General features: G+C 40.4%; 1 protein-coding gene and 1 long non-coding RNA gene across 9 annotated transcripts in view; one reads left to right on the plus strand and one right to left on the minus strand.

Annotated features, from left to right (window-relative positions):
- Positions 1-15937, plus strand: part of LOC122577582 (RNA-binding protein Musashi homolog Rbp6) — a 759888-nt gene that overhangs the window by 306802 nt on the left and 437149 nt on the right. The window lies entirely within an intron of this gene.
- On the minus strand, positions 2494-4856 carry LOC122577585. Of its 2 annotated transcripts, none has more exons than XR_006320386.1 (3): positions 4752-4856; positions 4457-4665; positions 2494-4380 (listed from the first exon to the last, which is right to left on the minus strand). It is a non-coding gene; the product is annotated as an uncharacterized LOC122577585 (long non-coding RNA). The 2 variants fall into 2 exon arrangements; XR_006320385.1 differs by having other exon boundaries at positions 4746-4853.

Genomic DNA, 15937 nt, shown 5'->3' on the forward strand with positions numbered 1-15937 from the left:
TGCTGTTTCTTGTAGCCTTCAGCTAGAGTTACACATTAAGGTTAACTTTTTCTAGTAATGTCCTTTGCTATAAATGTATGAACGTGCTCCCTATCATATTCTATTATATTGTAACACTGAAAGAGTGAGGATATGGATCAGCATACACTATACCTATACTTATTTTAATATATTTTTCTATTAGAAATTCATTCACTCGCTCCTCTATCAGCCAACCTCAACAACAGCCCACATGAATATCTCTGTATAGAAACATCGGTTACCACGACTTTCGTTTCCACGATGCGATGTTCGAACTATATTCGAAACATCCTCGAACGAACGATAATATACATCAGCGCAATTTATTCGACGCGTTCTTCGTTTCTCTGCTTTAATAGACTGCAAGAGGGACGTCGTTGCCTGGTCTAGGGTAGAATCGTGACGCGGGGTGTAGCAGGGCGAGGGTTGGCGTTTCGGTGAACAATCAGAATTCCAGCAGGAAGAAGAGAACAGTGGCGTTTACGCCGGGAGAGGTTGCCGAGCCTCGACGTTTCATTTCCGCCGACAGGACGGAAGTTTCCTTTTCCGTATGGAAGAGTTTGTCTCTCGCTTGCCGCGGGCCAAAGTGGGCAAATACGAGCAAAAGAGGAGAAAAAGGAAAATGGCCGTGAGAGGTTACGGGCGTACCGGAGAAGATTCACGGAGCAAAAACAACCGACTTAAAGAGTTTAAATATACGTTGGAAATTAAGGCTACTTGTACGCAAACGCGCGAGCCCGAGTCGTTTCCTCTTCCTCGTTCTCTTGCTGATTTCTTCCTAATGGCGTGCGATTAAAATGTAAAGAAAAGGGGTGAATGTGAGACTATACGTTCGTCGCGATTAATCACTTCTCGCCGGTGATTCAATGCCAGAAAGCTTGCTTCGTAGAAATTCTAAAATATTAAAGGTATAGAGGTTTTTCATTTTCTTTTTAGCATATATCTCATTTGTCGGGGAACTGGTTGAAATATTTCTACTGATGTTGGAAGGGAAGTTTAACGATGGCTTTTTAAGCCAAAGTTTAGGAGTATTATTTTTCTAGCAACAGAGTTGAATTAATACGATAATGGCTACAAAAAATATTTGCGCACTATTGTATTAATTAATTTTACGTATTAATTAATTAGATTCAAGTATATAGCAGTACTTTCATATGATTACAGAAATTCGATATTAAGAAAATAAAATGTAGAATTTAGTAAAAACATCTATCATTGCAAAATGAGAGTGTATGAAAATGTTTTTTCTAGCTTAGTGCTAGAATTACGTTCTGAAAATATATTTTCCTTTAGTAGATGTGAGATTCGTAGAATGTAAATATTATATATAATTAGTAATAAATGAAATACGAATGAAAGTATTTTTTTAATATTGTAGCTAAATATTTAAGTACCGATGCTTCAGAAGTTAAAATTGATGTATGAAAATATCGTAGTTCCACTAATAGAGTTGGATTTTGGAGATAATTTCGTACTAGCATTAGAATTTAGATTTCGAGAATGGTTTTTTCCTGAATAATGACGAATGGCGTTCTGACACGTGGCTAGCGTGTAGTTTCGGACTCGGAGCAACGGCTCAAAATAGGCACACTATGAGAATATCCTCGTTTGTATTGGTAGCCGCACATATATCTTTATGCCACGCCCAGTACGACCTGGAAGTGGCTATTGAGACGCACTTAGTGATTCATCTTTTCTTTCTTCGTTTTTTATTCTTCTTGGGGGCAGAAATACAACGACAGCCGATTAATCTAAATGAACCAGGCAAGACGAATGGCCGAACAATCGGAGAAAAATTACGTGAGAAATTAACAAACTTTGCTTTGTGTGTTTGGTATTTCTACGTGTTGTTTCTTATTAGCGAATATCTATTGTCTTTAAACAAAATAGTTAAGAAAGCATTTTTTTAAAGGAAATATTTATGACTTCTAGTTTTGACATCTATATAATTTAATATGAATAGAAAGTTTGTTAGAAAAATTACTTTATGCGAAAAAAAAAATTTATAGAATATGGGGAATTTTCACTTGAATATTGATATCAATATCGTCATTTCATTTATAAAATACAAATATACTTTAGATTTTAAAACCAAATAAAAATCCTGCTTTCTACTTCAAGTTTCACGATTTTAGAAATATTTGAGCAATGTACTTGTTGGTCCAAAATACACACCGCTGTCTAGTGACTAATAATGGCAATTTGTTCGTATCACATGGTTAAAACCCACCGATTGCATCTCATTTCGCAGTAAGTGGTTTTGAATTGAGGCAAACGGGTCGAAACGAAGGTGAGAACATATTGCCTCGTGAAAAAGTGTCGCAATGTCCAATGGATTGACCTTTGGCTCGCCTCCTCGTTCATAGCTCGACCGAGCCATAGCAAATGTAATCATTGTAAATCTAACGTTCGATCATCTCGAGCTTAAAACTTGAGGAATAAATTTATATCACCACACGTTAGAGCATCTAGATTTTTATCGTCTTTGTTATCGTCTTTGTTGTTTGTGTAAGTCACAAGGATATTTTAACTTCTGTCATGGATAAGGTATTATTACAATTTATGCTGTTTTATTTGCCATTTCATACATATCAAGATAAAGTATTTGCAGCAGTTACTACACTTACATACGTACTGCATGTTCTCGAGAAATTGAAGTAACCTGCATTCTTTTAACCCTTTACTCAAGTGATATCGCCTGTTTATTTTTGTAAATGCACACATAATCTTTTGCTAATATTTTTATTTATTTTCAATCTATTTCTGTTTCAATTCCTTATTCATTGTATAATCAATCTTTTTATTTATTTTCTTTGTTTACTTTTTATTCGTGCTTCATTCGAGCGTTTTTGTTCTCTTATTTTCAATTCACATTTTCATTTCCTTTATCCTTGATTTACGTGTACTTAAGGAGATCAATTCCTTTGTTCAGTTACACATCCGCAAGTATACAGGTTTGTAAACCGTATATGAGAAAGTGAACGGATCAGTGAACGTGATACGTTAATTGAAAGCCAGAATTTCGTTTGCCATGACAATTGCTCAATGAATTGGGAATTTATAATCCGAAACAGTTTGTTCCAATGTTCTGTTGTAATACACGTTGTTTCTCGATCATTTTTTCTTATTCACCTATTACGAGCAGTTACGCTTTTCGATAGATCATCGCCAATATTTCATTACCGACCGATAATTTTTCTCTCAACCTTTTATCGTGTCTCTTCATATTTTACTTGTGTTAATCTCCTTTTACTTGTCACAATTAATCGCGCAATTAGAGATAAATATCCAGTTCATTTATTTATTTCTTATAATCCTTGCCTTTCGACTTAGGATGACTGCATCATAATTACATTTACATTTTAAACCGAATATCCTGCTTATTAGTGCAGAATTTATCGTGATAATATTTGCTAAATATATTCTGTTTTTAGATTATATTTTTATTAGATATTATTTTTAAATTGTAGATTATTCTTTTCAATGTATATTTAAACCAATTTAATTTAAGTGGGAAGTTATTATAATAATTTAATAGAATTAAAAACGATAAAATAGGTTATGAAAAGCACAATTTGATTGCTGTAACATTGATTGGACGATAAGTAAATGAGGTAATTTTTAGACAGACTTCTCAGATATTATAATACTTCTGTTACTACTGAAGTATAATTGGGACATATGATCTTACTATGAATTACCTTTAATATATTCTTTTTCCAAATTTCAATGTATCATAATTTCTACCATTATATTATTATGTTCAGTATAAAAAAATTCTACCCTTTTCGCATTCGACATTCTGTTCATGATTGTTTCTACGTTGCACATAAAACTAGGTTATATCTGTTAATTTTCCAAAAGCGAAAGCTTTGTCACAACTTTTTACCATGTAATATATAACTATCAAGATACTGTTACTTAAACCAAAATAATTTCTTTAATACTACACAGGTCTACATTCCACGTTCCAAAAGTATACCGTTTTGGAATCCATGTGGCGCGGGAAGTCGAACGATAGAACGAACCGTTATGCCTTTGATCCTCGAAATTGGCCACAGTCCGGTGATCCACGTCCCAACTTCAAATTCGAATAATGCCTAGAACCTTTTGCTATCACTCCGTACAAGGGTCATCGGGGCTAATAGAGTAGGTTGCAGCGGACGACCAAGTCACGCCAAGTTTAGCAGCGTGGAATCCAGCCCAAACACGACCGAAATAAATACTAATCGTGATTCTTAATCAACGGATCCCGGTCTCTATATATAAAGACCGTAATTCTGCTGCTGCCAAATCGTTTCGAGCCTCGTGGATTATTTAAAGTAAAACTTGTCACACCGCTGGATTTACGAGCTGTTCCTATAACAAACCTCTCTATGATTTTCATATTGAATAATCAGAAACGGTAATCGTCACTCTATAATACTTTACGAACTGATGATTACTCAACGATGCTTTCAATACACTTTTTCTGTTTCATTATTTAAAGACAACGTCACTGTGCGCATATATCTTACTATTTCTAGCCATATGTTCGTTTTTCAATAAATAAGATCGAATCAGAGAACCAATGATACACATAGTTCTTTAGAAACTTCATAATTCTTTAGAATCTTCCAATGATGAAACTACTTCTAAGCTTGTCTGCAATAATCATTAGAATTAATCATTGAGATTAAACTTACCATTTCAGGAAATAAGTCAAAGAACCAGCGTATGTATACATTTACAATAAAGAGGAGCATTCTACGTTTTAATATGTTGTAACCGTTCTTCGTTATTGATAATAACGGATAGCGCATCTTCGTCGCACAAATGTGATTCGAATGGTTTCAGCTGCTCGCGGATCGAGCGTATAAGTGCTCGACGTGCGTTTCCCGTGCTTGTGACGTGGCGAGTTGAGGCCTCCCCTTTGCTTCTAATTATACGTGACCTATGTTTGGACACCGGACCGATACTTTCTGGCATTGACAGTACCGTTTCCTTTCCTCTCTCTCTCTCTCTCTTTTCCTCCCTCTCTCTTTCTCCCTAGTGGAACGTACACGTGATGCGACCAAGCTCGTTTCACGATATCGTTTCGCAACGAATTCATTGAATCCGCAGCTTCGTGTTCGACGGATATTCCGTGAATGGAAATTTATATTGGATACCGGTGGGATGACGGTCGACGATTGTTCCACCCTGCGAACCAACGTGATCGCGCGAGGGGAGACAGACTTCGGGCGATTACCGTGATAAATTTGACTTGAAAATTTCATACCGCCGGATGGAAATGGGGGAGATATCCGAGCTTCTATCGGTCGCTCGTTCGTACTTTGAATTTGGCCCTGCGATCGCTTCCCAAACGGTTCCTTTTTCGGGTACAGCGAATGGAATCGAATTTTATAGGCCGCTTAAGTTAATTGAAGAATTATTTGTTCGAAAAGTTCTACCTTATCATGGAAGGTTGTTCGGGTTATACGAATCGAGATATTCGATATCCCGGATTATAATCGGCTCGATTTTAGGTGCCCTTTGTATTCACCACTGAATTATTTTGCGATAAAATTTCATTCGCGCGATACTGTGAATGAAATATCTCATATATTTATTTTTAAATATTTACGACTTCTCGTTTGAAAAAATGAAGGTAAACACTTTATTAGCATTTGTTAAATTCTTGGAATTATTTCTGTCTGGATCAAAGATTATCATTCTTTGATTAGATGGATATCTATGGATAATCTATGGATACGTTATCAATATTGTCAAAGCTGCACCATTGAAGAGTGAAGGCAATCGCAGGTGCGTAATTTAAGCTCTGACATTTTTTCTTGAACGTAACGATAATCCCGTCGAGATTGCCATAGTATTAGAACGAAGTATTTGTCTGTAGAACTACGTCTCTGGAGCGCGATGAAGGTAACTCGAATACATGATGGAACAGATCCTGATTCTATATCCAAGGCCCCTGGAGTACGCGATCCAGATATCGATGTTAAGGATGAACAGCGATGTAGAGGGAAGCGGAGGGAAACACGGGAAAAGATTACTCAGCAGAGCCTGTGCGTAGATGCTCGAGTTAACCTCCGTTAACCCCGACCGTCCGGTCTCGTTGAATTCAATGTATCGGTGACGTCAAAACGTCGGTTTAATTCGACCGTATCGATACGAATGTCTGCACGACCCATTAATGCTAGTGAAACCAGCCCATGTTTCGAGAAATATTGCACAATGAAGATGTATACCCGTGGAAACGTGTATCTGCTCGTTGAAACGTTGACGAGTATCCCATGTGACATGTATCGCGCTGTAACGATAAATTGAATTTTGTAACGATACCATGATATAGTAGTTGGTGATATCGTATACTAATTGAAATAGCCGGTTTTGTGTTTGTGGATATACCAAGTTAGAACGAATAGTAGAATTGGCGAATTTACAATAATAGTCCATCGCCGTGTTTGTTAATAGCACGTGATAAAAGTTTTAGTATGCAGATTGATATATCTTCTATTGAACTTTGATCGTGTCGAATTGGTATGATTTCAATTCTGGGTACTATGAATTAAAAGGTCGAAATTATAATTCAAGGCACGGTGTCATAAAAACGAAGCAGTCGCAAATTATTTATATTTTTAATTATTACACTATCTCTGTTTATTTCGTTAAAACGAAAAAGCCCTGACTCAATTCGTAGTTTTCATTCGCCTAGAACAGATCACCAATTAGCAGTTGTTGTAATCCCTAAAAAAAATCCAAGATCGAATTGCAGTTGGCAGAACAATTTTAACCAAACTAACCAGCTTGATACACCGAATTGTTGAATTACAACCGTGTGATCGTTACGAATTCGACTATTCGACGGATGAACAGTAACACACGCAGTATGAACGACCGGAAGAGGGTGAGTGAGAACGGGTGGCGCGGAAAACGCGAATAAAAACGAAGCGTGCGCCCGGTTAAATCGGATTAAGAAATCGAGCCTGGATATTGCATTTTTGATCGGGTTCTGTCGGTCGAGTGGTCTCCGCGGCTCGTAACAGTTCGGGCTTTCCTATTGGATTGAATTATTAAATTCAATTTTTCGAGTACTGAGAGATTTGAATTATTAAACCCAGCCTTGAGTGCGGAGACTTTCTTTGCAATCGCGGCTGCCGTATGCGCCCTTTCCTACTTTTCGCCTCTTTTCCCTTTCCCTTTCGCCCCTCGATGTCGCTAACCAATCCTCTGTTCCCTCGGTTTCGAAGCCGGTTACGCGGCTAATATCGTATCGCGCCATTGAAAATGAAACCGCGGTCGCTGCGAGGAAATAGGAGAGGAAGAGGAACGGAATCCGCACGATCGTACGAACCATCGTCGATTCCCGGAGAATTTAAGCGAGACACACTCCGACTATCGAAACGATCACGTCGGATCTCTCTTCCCCTCGGCTTCTCGAGGGATCGTCGGGTTAGGGGTCTCTCTATCGGGGTTCATTCACGGTGTTGGAAATCGAAAAACGCTCGACACTAGAAACTCGGATATTTCCACGGCCGGGACGGCCATAATATCGCTGCCGCGGAGATATCCTGCGGAAGTCCTCCGTTCCTATTTCGCTCGTTCACATTCACGGCCATCGAGTCCGGTGTATCGGCAGAAATCGTTTATTCCCCCGGTTATACGTCGTTCGCTTATCTTACTTCAATCGTGAATCGTTGCCGATCTTCTTCACGATTTTCTGCCGTTATTATTGCCGCCATTCTATTTCTATCGCATAAAGAAGGAAATATAAAGAACGAGTGTGTGAATCGTAAAACGACGAATTTTAATCGGTGCGCTTCCGATCGCCGAATTAAACGTTCGATGTTTCACTAGGCTTTAGTCACACGTCACTCTCTTTGTTCTCCAGCAGCGATGTAGTGTTTTGGAGTGGATTGGGCGAAACAAGATTTGTCGACAATGAACCAGTCAGTGTCTGTTACGATGTATGTCGTGGTTTTTTTTGTTACATCGGTCATTGTGCGGTTCCGCGTGCACAAGTTTCAAAGTCAAATGATTCACTGGCATGCACAAACATTGCATTGTTTTGTAATAATTCGTTTATTCTTTCGTGAACAGGAATACGCGAACGGAGCGAGATTGTTGGCCGGTCAAATAAATTGGGAAATATTGCCGAGCCGGAGTTCAGGTAGGATCGTTCTTTTGTCGTGCTTTTATCGGTAGACGGATCCGATCAACGAACGTTCTCGTTGTTTCGATTTTAATCTGTAATCGACCACGCGAAAGAGTTAAATTGCTCGGCTCTATAAAATTCTCCGGATCGAAACAAGAGGTGAAGCTCTTTTGTTTACGGTGAACCGTGATATGATTCGATAATAAAAACCGTATACACGATGATGAGGAATGATATAATAATTTTATGAATATTGAATACGATTCGCGTTGTTTTCATGAATTGATGAAACGAATGGCTGCGATGGGTGAAGGACGATTTCTAGATGATGGAAAATATTTTGTTTGCAATGTATGCAACGTAATTTCATTCGTAATTCAATAGAAATTGTGATCGATAGATTTTGGATATTTATGCAGATTTATATTTTTACGTTTACCGATGATGAAGTACAGCTCAAATAAAAATATGTATATTGACGTTCGCAATTTAATGAGTGATTTTGTGAATTATAAATCCGGTAAAATCGTTCCTAGTTTAAAATTACAACACGATTATATGAACTCGATTTTTGATATAATAACAAACGGTATGAACTACAGAACATCACTTCGGCCCAAATTCAGCGTCAGACATTAAACCTGCCACTCCTATCTATTTCTCCTATCTATTTCTGTCTCATTAATTATTCATTGTTGACCGATTCCTGTCTTTCCAGTTATATCGCAATAATACTTATTATTATCACACTGTTCCATACAAAATTTCCTCCTGGAAGCTAAAGATAACCAAAATCACGTCACACAAAAGTACCCATCTTACAAAAAAAATAGGACTCAAGTCATAGAAGATCCTGTAGATAATTGCGCATTTACGAACGGTTTCAAGTTCCATACAATATCGATGATTTTCCAAGGATTTCAATCCTCCGTCGTCTATCTTGAACGATTCTAGAAAGTACTATTATTCACCAGAATATAACGTGACGGAGTTTCCATCGGAAGGTAGGACGACGTGGCCCCTTAATAGTGTCCGGCTACATAAAATAGACAAGACGAACAGAAAGAGAAAGAAAAGGAGAGGGACGTATCCCGATGGAAACGTGCACCAGAGGATCTTTACTGGCTAGTTTTCCGCGCGATTTCCCGCGAGAAAACGAGGAAGGATTGAGGGTCCGAGATTGAAGCGAGACGTCCGCGTTCGGCTGGAAAGCGAGCATTCCTCGAGTCGAATCGAGGATAGGGGATCGTGGAAGAAGTCGAGAAAACTCGGTCGGGAGCTTCTTAACTCGAAGCCGGCGCGCTGAAGGTGCCAGATCACCGGGAAAAAGAGAAGACAGAGGGAAAGGAGAAGAAAGGCTGGCGAGGACCGTATAAGTGAGACGTGGAACAGTGGCTTAGCGTCGAGTATTATCGTATGAGAATCTCTCATCGGATCCAATAGTTCGAGCGCGCGGATGTGGAATAAAGCTCATCAAGGATTCAGCCCGCAATCCGCATTCGATGAATTAAAGATGTCGCCGCGAGTAACAAGAATGAAATCTTCGTACCGTTTCTCTTCCGTTCCTCCGCGTTTCTTTTTTCTATTCTCCCGCTTCCGTTTCCTTTGACTTCTTTTTTTTTCTTCCCCATTCTTCTTTTTTCGACGGACTCCTTTCCCAAAGTCCACGGAGTCGATAGGGCGAAGTTCAGCCGCCCCGGCGAGCTTCCATCGAAGGCAAAAATCCGCGATTAGAGAAATTTAATTCAGATTTATCAGCTGGCAGGTGCATCCTCTTGATTGGCTACGTGAAAGATTTAACTGGTCGTTTGTCTTCTTTAATTCCGTGTGCCTTTTGTTTAATGTTATGCTACGTCGAAGAATTTCCGCGGATCGTTCTGTTTTCTCTGTTACATGAATGAATTTGTACAAAGAGAAAGAGATGAAGGATATGAAATAGTAAGAATGTTAAAGAAATTGAGATTGGATATTCCATCGATGAAAAGAAATAGAATATCTTATTGCATCAATGGTAGGTACATCGAACCATTTAATACATATCTGATCAATGCGCGACCGCTATTCACAGACTTAGTTTAAGAGCGCAATTGTGGAATCGGCGATACCAGGTCTATTCGATCATAGGTATTCATCAACGTTTTGCACCGCGAGAAGAGCAAAATGCATCGGAAAGTGGGTTAACCGCGAAACAGACGCGAATAGCGGTGGCGAATGGACAAATATATAGATGTACAGATGGCGAACGTTCGTAAAAGGGGAACAATGCTATATGAAGGCTGTGGACGAACCGAAAAAGCGCACTAGATAGAGTGAACGATGATGGAAAGGTAGTGGAAGCGCACGAGGGGCTCGATCAACGAAAGCGGAAGTGTCGTGGCGCAAAAGAGCGGTATCAGGGCAAAGTGTCAGCAGAAAATCGCGCGACTAACGGCACGGCGCGAGTAAGATAGAGATAGAAATACTCGTTAGAGGAACGGTAGAACAGAGAGATAGAACGAGCGAACGCCTAAAGGGGTGGGTAGATTTGTACCTGCGTGGTTGCCATCATTAGGATGGTGGGCCATAGCTGCAATGCGGGCACCCATGCGACTGAGTGGTGGGGCAGAGACCGGGTACCCACTATGTACCGACTATGCACTCTCACTATGCACCGACTATGCACTCTCACTATGCACCGACTATGCACTATCACGAGTTCTAGGAGTGGGGTTGGCTCGCGGCCAGGTAAGCTCCAGGTTCTGTCATCCCTCCTACGTTACTACGTTCCAGCCTATATGCGCCTACGAAATCAAGCAACCCCCTTCGTCGCTGTTCCCCTCTCTGCCATCTTCCCTTTAACCACCCTCTCCCCTCGTATCGCCGCTATGCAGATCGGCCCTCGAGGAAAACGACTAACTAATACGTCTTCCTCGGTGGTACACCAAAAGCCCGCGGAGCATAAAGCACACGCGAATGCTTTTATCTTCTTGCGGTGTCTGGTTGCTCGCAATTTTCTACCATTACCAATATTAGCGAGGAACCTCCACTTCTTTTTATTTTAAATTCCATCGATCCAACCTCAACGGTGCCCTCGCTTTGAACGACCCCAAACCGAGTTCACCTGGGTTTTTCCTTCTCCGTGAATTTTAGAGATGGTGATTGATGCACATTTGATCCGGCGGGGACCTGCTCGTCGAGGATTTGCCTCCGTCATGTATCTTTGATGTAACATGAATATCGTTTCTTTCATCAACGCGCTTTTAACGTAGTAATATTCAAAAATAATACTTTCGTTTCTAGGAAATAGTGCAAGACTTGTTTCTAGCTGTCCTACTGCTTCCTGATCTTTTGGTTAAATTCATTTAAATCGTACTGTTGCCACCATTCAACTAGTTGACGATCGGTTAAATTGTAACTGTTCGGTTGGGGTCGCGAACCTTAGACGATATTGACGCTCAAGGTGGAAGGTTTATTAAGAGTTCTAGCATGATTCTGATTTTGGTGAATGTCTATTTTGAAGTGTTAATATGGTTATGATTTTGAAGTCTTCTAGAATGATTGTGATTTTGAAATGGTATTTACTTTGAAGTCTCTTTTGAAGTGTCTCTTGAAACGTATCTTGAAGTGTGTTTGGAAGTGTGTCTTATGCTCAAAGCGCCTAATGCTTATATTCTAGGTGTCAGTTTAGGGCGTGTGTTTTCGTCAATGTTTTCTGTGAAGTGGAAATGTATGTCTGTCCAAGTTGTGCGTCATGTGCATACCTGGTGGAGGGTGCGTATCGTAACGTCCCGTTAGCGACATCGTCCAGTGGTCTATTGTCGAATTCTCATCTGGTATCGAAGTTTATAACACGTCGTTTGCTATTGAGCGCACCCGCCGAGTGCTTAAAATGCTAATTAAGTCGTCGACGTGATCCGAGTTGTAAACCTTATAATGTGCAACGTGGAAAATTCCAACTTTTCAAAAACAGCAGATGTGTTGTCCATATTGTAAACCTGGGATACTCTTACATCCTAAACACATACGTTTATGAATGTAATCGATGACGTTTGACGGAAATGCCAAGTAGCATAGGAAAAGATCTCTAAAACCCTTAATAAATTTCTAATAACTAATAACTCTAATTACTAATGACTTTAACCGCAATACTTTTATTGCGATATTATTACATCAAATCGCCGATAAACCAAATCCAGACGATAAACCAGGCGAGATTTCAGGGATTGGTTTCGCGCGATGACGTGGTCGAACGCTGGATTGTCCTAAGTTTATTCTTACGCCACCGTTAATGGCACGCCCCGTGAAAGCCGACGAGTATACGTAGCATGGTCTCTTTGGGATGCTGTGTATTCGCCAAAATAGACCGGCACGCGAACGAGAGCAACGTGAAACCTCTTCTTGCCCACCCTGCACGCCCCTGGCCACCCTATAGAGTCCCTTTCTTCATCGCCTCCTGCTCATCTCGAGCGATATAGCTCGAGGTGAACGGATAGGGTGTCAGACTGACTCTGCACGCGTTCTTGGTCCGGCCAACGAGGCAATGTTTATTTGTTTATTCGGTGTACACGACACTCAGGCGTCGTCGGGTAATTGCTGTCTTCCACCACGGACAACTCGACGAAACGTCGCATGCCTGCCCATCCAGCGTCACAGTCGAGTTTGTTGAACTTTGTCGCCAAGGAAGGCTGTGATTTGACTACATCGAACTTTACTTCTCTCGATGCGTGCCATTTCGATTCACGGTTTCTTGTTATTCCTTAAAATTGCTTCGTCATATACTTTTTCAAGACTCAGCTAACAGTGGATGAAAGATTTATAGGTTGGCCATCGGTCCTATTTGTCAAATGCCGTGGATGCAAAAGGTATTCCAACGTATCTGTATTTGTCTAATAAATATTTTGGATAACACTAAGATGCTATTTCGTACTCCAAATTCTTAGAAAAGAGAAAAAAATGTGTTGCCTTGATTGTTTCTTAAGCATTTTATGTATATATACATGTAGTAATTATAGCATTTAAATTCAGCCAGTTGGAAGTACAGAAGAATTAACTCGTATTGAAGGATACAATGGAACAGTATTTCGTTTGATATGGTTGATAGAAATTTTGTTCCAATCATAATATACATCTCTGTTCAGTGCTTGTTTCGTTTCCAAGCTACGAATTTCCCCGTGATAGAATTAATCTCGCAACGTTCTCATCCAATCACGTGATTCATCGTCGAAGAAATTTTATCGATAGCAACGAAGATTTTCCTCTCGTAGTAACAAAAAGTAGCACGTCCCTTTTTAACGTGGAGACATCTCGAGCCATTAATACAGAGCACTGGCACATTCGTTCACCTCTGCCTATCCATCTATTTACCTATCCGTTCTCTGTTCCGACCGCCTAGCGGAGCTCGTAACACGGCGCAGTAACTTCGCGTTTATTCAAATGATGCTTTAGGTTGAGCCTTGAGCGTCCTTTACTGAGAGATAAGTAATCCTGGCGGATTCGCGGGAGACGTCGAGATGCAACGACTTGCGAAGAGAGGGAGAAGTGGAAAGTAGGGAGAAGGAAGATCAAGAAGGACGAAGGCGTTCAAGGGTCATGAGGAGAACGTCTAAAGGAAAGGAAAGAGGAGGGAGGAGCAAAGAAAAAGAGATGTGAAATTGCAAGGATAAGGAAGTAGAAAGAGAACGAGTGAGAAAAAGAGGAGACAAAAGGATGAAGGGGAAGAGGTAGATAAGACCATTCGTTTCAATGAACGACGCTCTGGGATGGGAGAACCATCCCCCTTGTTCCTCTTCCTTCGTCTTCTATCCCTACTCTCCTAGAGTATCCACGTTTCTGCTATAGAATGGGATAGAACTCAGTATATAGAACTTTATACGAGTCCACTCTGAATAGAAAAACACTCGAGGAGACCAACGCTTGCCATCTCTCTTTTTTATCCCCCTTCTTTTCTTCGGTCTTCTTACCTTCTAGGCAGCTATGCTGTCTCTATGCTATTGCCCTCCCTTGCGCACGCAACCCTTCCTTCGGTTACTTCTTCAGCTTGGATCTCATTTGAATGAAACTCACCGCCCTGGCATTCCTTTTTCTTCTATTCACTATCACCCCGACAGCGGAGGCTGCAGCTCCTCGACAGTACCAACCAATATGTTCCGAGGACTCGATTTCACGTAGCAGCGGGCTCTATGATGCGAGACGGAAGATCTTTTGGGCGAGTAAAGGCGACCAAACAGGCAGAAAAGAAGGAGGGAAAGAGGGAAGGAAGGAAGGAAGGAAGGAAGGAAGGAAGGAAGGAAGGAAGGAAGGAATGGAAGGATTGTGGGAGCCACATTATCAAGCTGAATGGTAATTCTGAATTTCATTCACTGGGCAATCTTTTCGGGATCCCTTGAATTGATAACTGCAACTCGGCGCGGAGCAGACACGAAGTAACGCGAGCGCTCCTTCTCTTCGCTCCACCTATTGTGTACCAATGGACGCGGAATGTTTCCCGTGTTCCGTTGCTCAATTTGAAGCTGATAGCCAGAGAAATTGCTGAGATATGTATTTCCTTACCACGTTTTGCGGCTGTTGTATTTGCTGGGAAAAATATTGGCATTAACAAGTTGTAAAAAGTAGAAACTTCATATTTTTCTCATGATATTTAAGTCAGCATAATGCTGATTATGTGCCAATTAACATCTGAGAATTTTGTGAACTTCATGATTACATTGTTACTACTACTATCATTATTGAATTAGCAGGTATTAGGTAAAAATATTATGTGAAAATGATTTTCTACTCAACTATTTTACTATCAAGACTTCTTGAGATAATAATTAATCAACCATTCCAAGTATTTCTCCATTGTTTCTTTTCAACTTGCCTCAGCATCTAGGATACATTTCTCTGCACGAAATTCCTTCCTATCTTTCAAACCACTCTCTCAGTCTCACAACTACGGTCCAAATAAAACTCGCCCAGCGCCACATTTCAGAGCAAGCACTCTCAAAATGAAGGTTCCCCGGAGCGAAGCCTTACGTCTTCCCAGGCTGCATCCCCAGTTTCTGGCCATGAAATATTAAACTATCCTTATCCAAATCCGCGCCGCGTAATTTCCTTAAGTCGGCCCCGTCGTTCGGCGAATTGCAGCGTCCGCTTTTTAATAAGAGAAAAACTTCGTGGTGAACAAAGCCGCGCCGCGCTGCACCTGCGCGGAAATCCATTCGGGACGGATCCAGTTCCCGCAGGATTGCTAACGGATAGCGTAGCCTCAACCTGCCGCACCACAGCCAGAGACACGGTAGTTTCTTTGGATCTGAATATTTCAGCGCACCTCGCAACCTTTGCGCCGCGATCCTCCGAGAGATAGCTTAAATTATTTCATACGAGCTGTGAGCATGCCGAAGATCAAGAATCGGAAAAGGCACTTTCCGGCCAAAGTAATTCGTTCTGTATCGTACCGACAAAGAGAGAAAGGTGGTATAGGTGTTGCGAGAAATGGGAATTCGACACGCGACCGTTTTAGAGCAATTCCGTTACGGAGATTGAATCGAAGACGAGACTGATATATGAAATTTCGCTTTACGCCTGCAAAAACTTTCAACAATAATTTCACAATTTTTTGCTGCGCTGTTCGCTGTTATTTGTATTACGAGAAAGTAACGATATTAGAACATTTATTGAAATCTGATTTAAAAACATAATTTATGATAGAGTACTTATATTCAGTATCATAGTAACATCAGTCGCCACATAAATGTTAATTTATTATTCTCCTATAGTTCTTACAAATAACTTTCCATATTTTGTTTATGTATATTCTAAATT

This window comes from Bombus pyrosoma, linkage group LG2 (assembly GCF_014825855.1).
Source record: "Bombus pyrosoma isolate SC7728 linkage group LG2, ASM1482585v1, whole genome shotgun sequence".
NCBI classification, from domain to species: domain Eukaryota; kingdom Metazoa; phylum Arthropoda; class Insecta; order Hymenoptera; family Apidae; genus Bombus; species Bombus pyrosoma.